This window comes from Megalopta genalis, chromosome 1 (assembly GCF_051020955.1).
Source record: "Megalopta genalis isolate 19385.01 chromosome 1, iyMegGena1_principal, whole genome shotgun sequence".
NCBI lineage: Eukaryota > Metazoa > Arthropoda > Insecta > Hymenoptera > Halictidae > Megalopta > Megalopta genalis.
In genome coordinates, this window is record NC_135013.1 from 37,237,437 (window position 1) to 37,248,120 (window position 10,684).

A 10,684-nucleotide genomic window follows, 5' to 3' on the forward strand; every position below is an offset into this window, starting at 1 on the left:
ACGGCCAGACAGACACACGAAGGATCTCGGTATTCACATCTTGAAGGCTGCCGGCACGCGTCTGCAGCAAGGTGTGCCTCTCACTTTATTCATCCACCTCCGGTGTTCGGGACGAGAGCAGCTGTTGCCGGGCCGGCGCGGCGCGTGCCACCAGGTACCTATATAATAAACCGGGAGATAATGTCAGGGTGCGTGGCACCACGCTACCAAAGAGCCTTCGGAGCCAAGAGAGTCGGGGGAGAGGCTCGAGGAACCGGCCGGGCCCCATGAAACTTCTTCTTCCTCTTCTTCTTCCTCGGATTCTTTTTTTCCCGCCCTCTCCCTCCCATTCTTTTCCCTCTTTGTTCGTTCGGCTCTCTTTTTTTCGCTCGCCGATGGGGAGATCGATCGTTCATCCTTCTCCACGTAGGTGGACCTCTCGCCCGTTCTCTCCTCGCGCTCCCATTCTCGGCCCGATCGATCACCGACCGCTCTTCCTCTCCTTTTTCCTTCCTCTTTGCTTTAATTGGCTTCCTGGGAATCGATCTTCCCTTCGGCTACGCTAACAAAGTCGATACTCCCTGAATACTCTAGCCTTCTTGCCCGGAGTCTGTGGCTGCGGAATATTCGGATCGTCGAGAAAGGATTCGCGCGTTGCCCGATTTCTAGTCGTTCTTTCTGTTTCGGGTGTTGTTAGAGCCGATCGTAGGGTCCTATCAACTTTCTTGAACTAGATTTTTGCCGGCTTCTTGTCCGAGATGTTGTGCAACGTTACTTTAATTTTTTAATTCGAACTTTGTGCGGAGAGCGACTATAGATCGTTGACAGCTGAAGTGGATTTTCAACTTCCACTGTTTCTTTACTGCAAGATAAATGGCCTCACGATCTGATAATTGGTCTCATTAAAATTGTTTCGACAATGTACGACACACTTGAATCAGCCAGTCACGGACCAAATGAGTTAACTCCATTTTTAAACATTTTTGAAATGTTAGTACAAATCAAGGCCCTCGATAGAATCTTAGCATTTTAAATTTTATATCAATTTCCTTGACGTTGTACTTAACACCACGAAGTAACAAAGATTTTGTTGGTTGTAAAATAATAGACTATACGTACAATGCTTGTTTGACTTTATGTTTTGAAAAGAAGTTTTAAAAGCAATGTACACTATCAATGTACATAATTTGTTTTGTGGAATTTCAATTATTAGCCATCAAAATAAAATGTTCCCTTTAATTCATTCAATTTAATGAAATCAAATCAAATCGAAATAAAGAAAACGTCTGCTAGCCTCGCAAAGAATATTCAACATAAAAGTGCTTATAATATTTTTCTACGCTCCAGCGACTTTCTGGTCCACCGCGAAGCTCGGCTGCATCGAATGGCAGCTGTAAAGAACATTTTTCTCAGGTTTCGACGCGCCGAGGGGAAAGTCAGGATTGTTTAACTTTTGTTTTTTCGAGTCTCCGCCGTTCGATAGCCCGGGGCCCTTTGTGTGGCGACGCAGTTTACTTTTCACAGGATTCCCCGTCGGTAGATTTAGATATCCCGCGGAACGTTGAACCGAAATCACGGGTGGGGGATGGAAAGGGCACGGAGCCAAGGGTCAACCGCCCTCCTTCCATGCAGCGACGAGCTAATAAAACTAAACGCGCTCGATAATCATCTCTCCACGCCCGTCGTTCGGCATCCATTTCCCCGGCAGATTAATTATCTAATGCGGCTGCAACATCTGTCATCGCTCTATCGGCGCAGCTCCCATAACGACCCCCTTGAAAGCTGACTTTTGCTGATCTGCTTGCAGCTCGCTTGTCTCTCACCTTGTGCGTCGAGAAAAATTCCGTGATGCAAGACACGGTTTTTTAAAGCAATTTTTTTCAAAAATTATCCTATACGTTATTATTGGCCTGCGGATTTTTATGCAAAATAAAAATTGTCTGCATCAATCGCAAGAAATAGAAACTAGATAGAATGTGTGTTTTCTTAAAATAATTTTATCAGATCGAAAATAATACGATGATATTTTTAAATTCTTTTAATACCTTTAAATTGAAACTACTCGTTTTTTTCCATAAATGCATAAAATTCGCAAACCAGTTATTACTGAATAGAAATAATTTTATTTCTAATTATTTTAATTTTATGCAAGATTTGTGTATAATAAAAATTACAAGTTACAGAAGTTGGATAAATATTGATTTCGTTGTTTAATTACTTTAACTGTTTGCAAAAGTGCAAAATAAAAATATTGATTTCGTTGTTTAATTATTTTAACTGTCTGGCAAGGAGCGAAATAAGAATAATTTGCACAAATTATACAAATTACAGGAGCTACATGGAGCTTCCGTCTATTTGATAAATATTAATGAGTTGAAAATGATGCAACAGTATATTTAATTTCCTTAAACGTTTACATTCTTTCGTATTTGAGCTATTTATTCTTTCAATAAAAGTATAAAATCCGCAGTCTAATTATCACGAATCAGCGGATTATCCGAGTAATTATAACAATACTGTGAATTCACAAAACACTTGAAGTAAATGTCGTTCTTCATTTTTACATTATTAGTATTATAACATAAATTTTCTATTAATGAAATCTTTAGCTAGAGAATTTAACGGAAGCTGTTCACTGATTGTCATCAACAAACTATGAAATCTTTCAAGCAATTTTCGAAAACAGATTGGATAGCACATGAAAGTTCTCCGTCTTCGTAAAAAGAAAATGAAGCTGCGTTTAGCTATAATCGAAATTCTCGTCGCGTTACACGTTTTAAGATGTCCGCTAACGAAGTATACCGAGATCCGCGAATCGATTAACGTAATTCCCGGAGCGATAAAAGGAGTCCGGAGGGATCACGGCGCGCGTTTGATGAAGCTGAAAAGAAAGCGCAACGACAGAGGGTCACAATCGAGCGAGTCTGAGAAATAGCGAGTTAAAGTCGGTTGTAAAGAGAAAAGAGACGGTACAGTTACCTCTAAACAACAGGTTTGTTTCGCCTGATGCGCCGCCGCATGTAATACGCGAATCCGCGCATGCTATACTGTATAATATGAGAAAATACCTCGTTACTTTGGATTCCGGTAATAGAAGCGGACCGATGCGACGGCCGCGGGGACGAACGATCGTCTTCTCCGTCCTCTTCGACGACTGCGTCACGGCAATTTGTCGGAGTAACGTCTGTGATTAGATCGCGATCTAATAAATCGGCCGTCTGCGGCGATCGATCCGCTGAAATTGTTTACCGCGATTTCCACTCGAACCGCAACAATGTACATATAAAATGTATATATAATATGTATATATATGTATATATATATATATACGACATTCGTCCTCAAAGGGTTAACGTTTCGAATATACAGTAATAATATGATGAATAATATGATATAATAATATGTATAATAATAATATGATCGAATAATCATATCTCCTCTTCCCAAATTATCCATTTTTGTTTAAAAGCTGAAGGAAAATTGGGGAGAATTTACTGTAGATACTATTGTATATATATCATATTATTATTATACATATTATTATATCATATTATTCATCATATTATTACTGTATATTCGAAACGTTAACCCTTTGAGGACGAATGTCGACACGTTGTTCACTTCTCCTTTTATTTAAGTCTTTGATAGATAATCTGGTTCTTTGAGAAAAATATTTTCAATACTTTCAAAAATCCTTTAAATATTGTTTGTCAGTGCCTCAAGAATGTGTAAAATCTTTTTCACACGAATGTACTGACTTTGTTCAAAGTTACGACGACGTTCTGTTCTCAGCTAGAATGGATTCTTTGTTAAACATTAAAAGATCAAGACGATTTTTAAGAATTTTTTAAAACAATGCCGGCGAACGTATCGATTCGAAACTATGTGGAATTGTTTGTCAATGTTTGAAGAAAGTATACAAATTTTTTCCTTTAACAATAATCTATAATTATGGTCGTTATCGTGTATTCAAATAATCTGCATTTTACTAGAACGTTTACCTACGATTTTACTCACTATAATATCCAACTTTCTAATTCCGGTTTCGTTAACGAAATTACTGTGATCTCGTGAAAATTTCAGGGGTTGATTATCGCCGCTCGACGCGTCAAATATTATCACAATCGATCGCGACACATTGCAGAAATCGTTCAGAATCCACAAACAAATTTCGCAACGATTTCCGCGAATAATTTTCTGAAAAGACGCTCGCGAAGAAATTTTCAACGCAACATCGGCGAAGTACAACGTCGCGCGCGGCTGTTTGAATTTCGAAATTGCCACGCGTGATTGTGCAAGCACGAGGACTGTTTCTTTATGCGGTGAGAAACGAATCGGATTGTTTTCTGTGTCGGTGCGAATGGAACGCAGACGCGTTTCACGAACGAGCTACATTAATTTTCTCTTCCATTTGATCCGACTGACCCGTTGACCAAGAATCGATGGATTGATTGGCCAAGAGACTTCCGTTACTGTCATGAAGTAGGCCTGCAGTGACAACGGCCAGCCTTCTAAGTCACGATTCTGACTGCCAGCCCTCCATACGAGCCGTGATCCAGCGGAATCCGTGATCGAGGCGCGTCGGCAGGCCTGTCTTCGATCCATAGAAACGTCAAATTCCTCGAATATTTCCGCGTCGCCGTCATTTCACCGAACGACACCCCGCCTTCTCCAATTATCGCCTCTTCGGAACACCTGTATCTTCTCATAATGATGGAACACTTTGTCGCGACACTTACGATCGATCCTAATAAATAATAAAACTCGAGCAATCAAATTAACAATCCATTACGTCGCACGGGGCTCTAATAATTTACGTGGATTCTTCTTTGCTTTTATTTTAATGTATTTATATTTTCTTTGCTCTTCTATCTTCTTTTATGTAATTGTTACATAGTTAATTAGTTTATTGCAATAAGCGTAACACGCAATAGCAGTTGTTTAAAGAATACATAATGATAATACATCATTTGACATGAAGTTTTCGTACGACCATTACTATAAATTTTGCGACAGGAATCTTATTTTTTTATGTTTGTTCGACTTAACCTGTGTTAAGCCTAACAGGTTTGTCAGCCATTTATAATAAATAATAATTATAATATTATGTTAGATCGTCGCATTGTTAAGGCGATTTTCTCAATTTTTATTCCAATTATTTGACCCAGTGATTTTCACCAATACCATAGTAATTCAATTCCGTTCTGCAACTACTGAAGAACAATAGATTATTATTGAAGATAATACATTATTATTTTGCGTTCATTGCAGATATGAAAATTCTCTTGTCTCTTCAAGAGAAACCCGATCTCGTTTTCAACCCTTAGGACGAAACGTCGAAGGAAAGTTTGAATAAAATCGGTTTATCGATGGAAAATCGTGATCGAAGAGGCACGAGGTCGAAGACAGATCGTTCTTTAAATCCCGTTAGCTTTCGTTTCCACCGCCTTGTTTACCGGCGACTGGGCGTCGTGACGCGTGCCACGCTTGCTTATGCGGGCGCCGACGTTCGACGACGCATCCGATACATTAGGCGTCGCCGGACTATGCGTGCACACCACACGCCGAAAATAAACTGTTAACGTTCCTCGCGCGTGCTGACGTGGCTCTCTTACAAATCGCATGCGGGGTGCTTCCACAAAATTGATCTCCGATCGGGGAAAACGAAGTGATAACTACTTCCTTCCGTTCACCGTCCGCTAGACGAAGAAACTGAAATCGTAATAGATGTCCTGTGTCGCAAGAATTATGTAATGGATGGGCAGCAGTTTGTGACTTTAAGTATCTCCTTTCTGAAATGAGACTTCAGAGCTCCAGATCTTTTAACGAGTGAACTTTATACTGCCTGTTTAGGCTACTTTTGTCAAGCCAGACATAAGTGCCCATTTGACTACTACATTGCAAGTCTGAAATAATACATATTCACTAGCTATGACTTTGTCTAACTTCTTTTCAAAAAGAGACTTCAGTCCTGCAAATTCTTTAAAGATTGAGCTCTGTAATAGTTAGTATATTTCTAAGTTGCTATACTCTAAATATCTGGTATACTTCGATTAACTCAGACTTTAAATGTTCAATTGACTGCTACATTGCAAGTCTGAAATAATAAATGTTCAGTAGTTATGACTCCATCTAACTTCTTTCCAAAAAGAGACTTCAGTTCACTAAACTCTTTAAAGACTAAACTTTGTAATAGCTCTCTGGTATATTTCGATTAAGTAAGACTTAAGTGTTCATTTGTGACTACTACATTACAAGTCTGAAGTAATGAATGTATAGCAGTAATATCTTCATCTAACTTCTTTTCCAAAAAGAGACTTTAGTCCTCTACATTCTTTAAAGATTGAACTTTGTAATAGCTGTCTAGAGTACACTTCAATTATCTAAGACTTTAAGTTGTTATTTGACTATTACATTGCAAATCATAATTGATAAATGTACAGCAGTTATAACTTCAATTATTTTCTCTCTAAAAAGTGACTTCAGTCCTCCAAAATCTTTACAAACTAATCTTTGTGATAGCTGTCTGGTATACTTCGATTAACTCAGACTTAAGTGCCCATTTGACTACTACATTGCAAGTCTGAAATAATACATATTCACTAGCTATGACTTTGTCTAACTTCTTTTCAAAAAGAGACTTCAGTCCTGCAAATTCTTTAAAGATTGAACTCTGTAATAGTTAGTATATTTCTAAGTTACTATACTCTAAATATCTGGTATACTTCGATTAACTCAGACTTTAAATGTTCAATTGACTGCTACATTGCAAGTCTGAAATAATAAATGTTCAGTAGTTATGACTCCATCTAACTTCTTTCCAAAAAGAGACTTCAGTTCACTAAACTCTTTAAAGACTAAACTTTGTAATAGCTCTCTGGTATACTTCGATTAAGTAAGACTCTTAAGTGTTCATTTGACTACTACATTACAAGTCTGAAGTAATAAATGTATAGCAGTAATATCTTCATCTAACTTCTTTTCCAAAAAGAGACTTTAGTCCTCCACATTCTTTAAAGATTGAACTTTGTAATAGCTGTCTAGAGTACACTTCAATTATCTAAGACTTTAAGTTGTTATTTGACTATTACATTGCAAATCATAATTGATAAATGTACAGCAGTTATAACTTCAATTATTTTCTCTCTAAAAAGTGACTTCAGTCCTCCAAAATCTTTACAAACTAATCTTTGTGATAGCTGTCTGGTATACTTCGATTAAGTAAGACTTAAGTGTTAATTTGTGTGACTACTACTCATTTAACTTCTTTCCAAAAAGAGACTTCAGTCCTCCAAATTCTTTAAAGATTGAACTTTGCTATAGCTGTCTGCTATACTTCGATTAACTCAGACTTAAGTGTTCATTTGACTACATTATTGCAAGTCTGAAGTAATAAATGTACAGCAGCTATGACTGCAGGTAACGTCCTTTCAAAATTAGATATCACACATCACGAACTTCTAAAGATTGAACTTTTAAAGAGCTGTCTAGTCTACTTCTATTAAATTAAACTCAAATGTCTACTTCACTCCTGTATTGCAAGTTTGAAGTAATAAATGTACAGGAATTATGACTTCAGAGATCTTCTTTCAAAAAGGACTTTAGTCTTCAAGAACCTTTAAAGGTTGAACTTTGCAATAATGGTCTAGCCTGCTTCAATGAAGTCAGACTCAAGTGTCTACTTCACTCGTGTTTTCCAAGTTTGAAGCACTAAATGGACACCGATGATTCTTTTGCATATCTTATTTCCAAAAATAGACTTCAGACGTCAATGACACCTAATGATTGAACTTTACAAGCCTACTTCTATTAAATCAGCTTTGAACATCTACTTCACTTATGTATTGCACATTTAAAGCAACGGATATACAACGATCAGCGACATCGAGTACCTTTCTTTACAAAAAGCAACAGCTAACCTCAAGATCCCCTAAAAATTGAACTTTCAAGCAGCAGTGAATCAGTCTCCTGCTATGTCGGACTTGCAACGTCGAAGCAAAGTGAACGTCTGTCACCCAGTCAAACATTACACAGGACATTGAGGCCTGCTTCGCCGATCTTTCTAGAAAGAAAGCAGCGTATAGACTCCAGGATCCCAGAAAAATTGCAGAAGTTGCAGGTAAAAGTTACCGTTCCTCCCTCGAAGAGCAGACAGGAGAGCCGGAGATCGCGAAAGACGATTTGTCGACGGAGTCGATTTTTTGATTCATTGACCGGGGTAGGTCAAAATCGGCGGCACCTAATGGAGTCCGTTGGGACATAGGTAGGTGGTTATATCGCGGAGGCAAGCAGGTAAGCGGGCAACGGTGAACAGTCAGCCGAGGCAGGCAGGCAGGCAGGCAAGCAGGCAGACAGGCAGGCGGGCAAGCAGGCGGCTGAACGGGCAGACAGGCAAGCAAGCAAGCAAGCAAGCAGGCAGGCAGGCAAGTAGGCAGGTGCAACACTGATGTTGCTTGAGGACTGAAACAGCTGTCGTCTTGGCCTGCCCTACTGCAGGCGCACGCGCCAACCGCGTCCACATTTACATTACGTTGCGTTACCTTTCTCCCCGTTCTCGGTTTTAATCGGTATCTCCGCTCGTAACGGTCAACGATCCCGCGCGCAGATGAAAATGTCGCCGGGAAACGGGCCAATCGCGGGACACCCGAGGCGCCCGGTCCGAAACCGGCCCGAAACCGACCCGGGCCGGAACGGAGGCCCGGGAGTCTTCGGCCCGATCGCGTCTCGTTCCGTGCACTTGTCGCGACGAGCCGAACCGAACCGAACCGATCCGATCCGATCCGATCCGAGACGAGTCGAGACTTACCGAGACGAGCGTCGCCGTCGCTGTCGCCGTCGACGTCGCGCCGACACGCCGCAAAAATTCGTGACGCACCGTAATTACCGTAATTTTCGTTAAAAGCGAAAGTGAGCTTTTACTATCGGGACACGGCCATTATGGTTGCTTGTCTCGCGGGACGAAACCGGGAAATGTCACGTTACGCTCGCGGGTGCAACGTGCACTCGATCGACTGCACCATAGAACGACGGTTTTAATTAGCTGGCCGAAACGCGATCGCTGCGGTGAGATTTCGTGGCGATGTGCAAGCGTGTCCTGTTTTTACGTGCATTTCACAGCCGATAATTATTATGGTGCGCATCTTGATACCGGCTTCAATCTCCTTGATTGATTTTTTGGCTTCCATTATTTCGTGGAACTAGATCATTGTTATCCCCCTTGCACCGTCGCAACGGGTCGTAATCGTTATGAATTTATGCGCGATCTGCTACTAGATACGAATGTTATTCGCTCCTTCCAAATCGAAACATTTGATTATTCTGTTTTGTCAAATATTTGGTAACATGTCGACCAACATCTGATAATTTTGTGAATACAATTATTAAAAATTGTAATACACAGTGTGATATTTAGAAAATTTGTAACTTCAGTTTGATGACGTTTTTATCATATTTTGTAAAAGGATACGATTTAGGTATTTAATTGAATAAGTAGAATTAGTAGAATTAGTAGAATTAGTAGAATAAGTAGAATAAGTAGAATAAGTAGAATAAGTAGAATAAGTAGAATAAGTAGAATAAGTAGAATAAGTAGAATAAGTAGAATAAGTAGAATGAGTGGAATGAGTAGAATGAGTAGAATGAGTAGAATGAGTAAAATAAATACAAAAAATAAAATAGATATAATAAATAAATTAAATAGAATAGATAAAATAAATATAATAGATACAATAAATACAATAAACACAATAAATAAAATAGATACAATAAATATAAGTATGTGAGCTAGTAACGCTAGTAGTGAACCTGTTAAAGTCGAAGTGGTGCAAGTCAATGTTTTGCTAGGTTGTTCTATTCAAATTATATTCTATAATCCAAAGGGTATTTTGTCCGTTTAATTAATAATAAATAAATGAACAAATAAATAAATAATCGGGTTTGAAGCGACGGAAGTCAAACGAATCCTACGAAACGAGACGATTACAATGAGCTAATTGGCGCACGGGCGGCGATTGTCGCGAAATTACGGAGCAAACACTTGAGTAATCCAACGAAGATGATGAAAATGCACGGGAAACCGATTAGACCCGGTGGTTGATGAATTATCGTCGCAGTTGCGGACACGTCCGAGGAAAAATGATCGACGAGACAAAGCGGAATGCAAATTTGCGGTAACGTCGACAATGTAACGCGGTCCGCGTGGAACGTGTCGGAAAACTCCGCGTGGAACGTCGACGACGGATAAGTGGAGAGAACGAAACAGAAGGAAACAAGGAACGATTGTTGCTATCTTTTCTACAGCGTTCCGAGCGAGAACAGTCGGAGCAATTAGTTCGATTCTACCTGCTCGTTGCTCGCTCGTCGCCGCTAATAAAGCTGTTTAAGGCTTTTATCGGCGGCTATCGCGTCTATGCAGTTTATTAGCACTTCGTTTCTCGATATTTCGCGGGAAGGTCGCGCGTTTATCGTCGCCGTCCATATCCGAGCGTTTCGCCCGCTCGTATCTCGACCGCGGGCATTTTCGCTCGAGAAAATGACTCTTCTTTTCTGCTCGAAGCTCGCATTGCGATCGTTTCACTCGAATTATTCAGAAATTTGTACGCTTTTGTCTCTTAGGCTCAACTGTTTATTTTATTATTCTTTTTATTATTATTATTATGGCTGCATTTTGCATATTATCTTATGGCTTTTACATTTTTAGCAATAT

At 39.6% G+C, this 10,684-nt stretch overlaps 1 long non-coding RNA gene across 3 annotated transcripts; it reads right to left on the reverse strand.

Moving 5' to 3' along the window:
• Positions 1–2,357: 2,357 nt before the first annotated feature.
• Positions 2,358–8,856, reverse strand: LOC143260893 (uncharacterized). Of its 3 annotated transcripts, XR_013035157.1 has the most exons (5): positions 8,110–8,856; positions 7,899–8,041; positions 5,436–5,691; positions 2,959–3,026; positions 2,358–2,860 (listed from the first exon to the last, which is right to left on the reverse strand). It is a non-coding gene; the product is annotated as an uncharacterized LOC143260893 (long non-coding RNA). The 3 variants fall into 3 exon arrangements; XR_013035156.1 differs by having other exon boundaries at positions 2,358–3,026; positions 8,110–8,854; XR_013035154.1 differs by lacking the exons at positions 2,358–2,860; positions 2,959–3,026 and having other exon boundaries at positions 4,802–5,691; positions 8,110–8,852.
• Between the last annotated feature and the right edge of the window lie 1,828 nt (positions 8,857–10,684).